The sequence below is a fragment of the Aethalodelphis obliquidens genome, unplaced genomic scaffold (genome assembly GCF_003676395.1).
Source record: "Aethalodelphis obliquidens isolate GAN/ISIS:26980383/991018 unplaced genomic scaffold, ASM367639v1 scaffold17, whole genome shotgun sequence".
Taxonomy (NCBI): domain Eukaryota; kingdom Metazoa; phylum Chordata; class Mammalia; order Artiodactyla; family Delphinidae; genus Aethalodelphis; species Aethalodelphis obliquidens.
The window spans coordinates 31,332,836-31,335,194 of NW_020837961.1; the positions used below are offsets into that span (position 1 = coordinate 31,332,836).

Here is a 2,359-nt window from a genome sequence, read left to right on the forward strand (position 1 = left end):
GACCCACCAAAACGCTCCCCAGCTTGCTCGCGCGCACCAGCCTGGGTCCCCACCCATGCCACACCCACCCCTCCTGCATCTCTTCACCCAACAAGCCTGCACCTGCAACCCAAACACACGCAAAGCCCACTCGGCACACACAGATCCCCGTGCAAAACCCAAGCAGGTCCGTGAAGGAGCTGTGGGAAAGAGGCGGGAACAGCTAGTGTGGTTAACGAACGAGGTGGGTTCAAAGGCATGGGCGTCTTCATCACCACCATCCAATGATGACACCTAAGAATCACGGGCCCTGAACCTCAAGGCAAGCATGGCGAGGGGAAGACGAAGGTTTACACTTCAAACGTTCCAAATGCCTGGCTGGGTAGACGCTACTTTAAACAATGCTTCAGAGCTGAGCCACACTGCCCTACCCCACCCCCATTTCTGGACAGAGCTGCAGCAGCTAGCAGCATCTTAAGAACGTGGTGATCATTTTGTTGCACAAAAGCAGGGTCTTGGTCCAGTAATTTCTTTAGGTTCCAAGTGGACCAGATGCCCCCCTTGTTCTCAGGGGCCCGGAGGCCAGAGCGTCAGAGTGATGGGCCAGTGAGGGGATTCTGGACTGTGTCCGGCCACCTTCTAGTTACCCAGAGGAATGGAGGGACCCATCCAAGGACACCCAGGGGTCGATCCCATGTATTCATTTCCTAGGGCTGCAGTAACAAAGTACCGCAGGCTGGTGGCTTATGCAACAGAAATGTATTGTCTCCGGGTTCTGGAGGCTGGAAGTCCAAAATTAAGGTGTCTGCAGGCTTGGTTCCTTCTGAGGGCCGTGAGGGAGGCGTTGCTCCTGGTCTCTCTCCTTGGCTGGTAGACGGACATCTTCATCTTCCCCCGGCATTCTTCTCTTGTGGGCTGTGTCCAAACTTCCCCTTTGTACAAGGACATCAGTCATTATTGGATTAGGACCACCCTACTGACCTCGTTTTAATTTGATTACCTCTATAAACACCTGTCTCCAAATAGGGTCACATTCTGAGATACATAGTGGGTAGGAAGCCTATATTTTGGCAGGGGGAACATTCAACCCATAACACCCTGGGTCCCTTGGCCTCTCATCAAGTTCTGCCTCTGCTCTCAGGGTGGTGCCTTGGCACTGACACCTCGTAATTTTTCCATCAGTCCTTTCAGTGGCCAAGTACTTCTGGCAAATTCTCACGTCCATGGCTAATGCGGAGTTCTTAAAATCTGACAAGTTGTGAGATCAGAAACCTGGGCTTTCTTTCCCTCAAGATCTCAGGGTCATTGGCTACCCAAGGCTGGCAGGGGTCTGGAACCGCCCCTGTACTGGGGGCCCCAGGCTGCGGCGTCTTCCTCCTCGGGTTCCCCTCGGCCTGACTCCAAGCCGCTCTGTGGCCACGGCCTCGGTGTCCCGGGGGGGAGCGCTAGACCAGCAGGTGGCTGTGAGCATGTCTGTGCTTGGGGGCTTAGGGGTATCTGGTTAAAAGGCACAGAGTCATCGTGCGGGACCCTGTCTGCTACTCCCCTCTTCACCCCCAGTGACCTGGCGTCCAGGGGCTCCTGGCAGGTTGTCCCAGCCTTTGGCCTTTGCAGATGAGGATGCATTGGTGACTGCTGCTGGATTTAACTAACCCCCGAGCCAGCGAGTGCTGAGACAGTTGCCCTCCTCTGTCCCTTTGCTAGTCCCAGACCCGGACAGGCAAACCGACCTGAGCTTGAGAACGCTGATCAGGTCGGGTGCAGGCCATTTCCCTGTGTGCACCCTGCCCCCCCTCCCCCAATCCCTGCTCCCACTCTTTGAGGTGAGCGGCTCCTTCTGAGCTGGGTTCTGTTTCGTCTTCTTCCTGTTAATTAAAGTGAAGTTTCCGTTTCTGAGCAGTGCCCAACTATTTATTTCAGAACAGGCAAGTCTGAACATGGGCCTCCCAGCCACAGCGTGGGAGAGGTGGTAAAGGCACTGGGCTTTGCTGGACGGGAGCCATGGGTGCTGGGTTCCGGCAGCAAGGAGAGGGGGGTTCATTCTTAGAACACCAAGTTCAGGGTCTTAGAGATCCACTTGCCACACGCAAGTCAGGGGCTCGCTAGGGGTGGAGGGGCCACTGCTCGTGGTCACACTCACAACATTGGAAAGGACTCAGAGCAGGGGAAGGACCTACCCAAAGACATGGCCCATCCAGAGAGTACCCGGGGGGGTGTGACCCTGTTATTTGTTTCCCAGCGCTGCCTTAACACTGGTAAGTAGTACAATTACACTGTTAGAAATTCTTTCCTTTGGCTCATGCAGGTTTTGTGAAACCTCTTTAAAAATAAAAGGACTCTCTGAGAGTTTTTTACCTTAGCAAGCAAGACTCTTCAAGAT

At 54.5% G+C, this 2,359-nt stretch overlaps 1 long non-coding RNA gene across 1 annotated transcript; it reads right to left on the reverse strand.

The window, feature by feature from the left end:
- Positions 1-358: 358 nt before the first annotated feature.
- LOC113626135 (uncharacterized) lies at positions 359-1,783 on the reverse strand. Its single transcript, XR_003435048.1, has 2 exons — positions 1,544-1,783; positions 359-911 (listed from the first exon to the last, which is right to left on the reverse strand). It is a non-coding gene; the product is annotated as an uncharacterized LOC113626135 (long non-coding RNA).
- Positions 1,784-2,359: the final 576 nt, after the last annotated feature.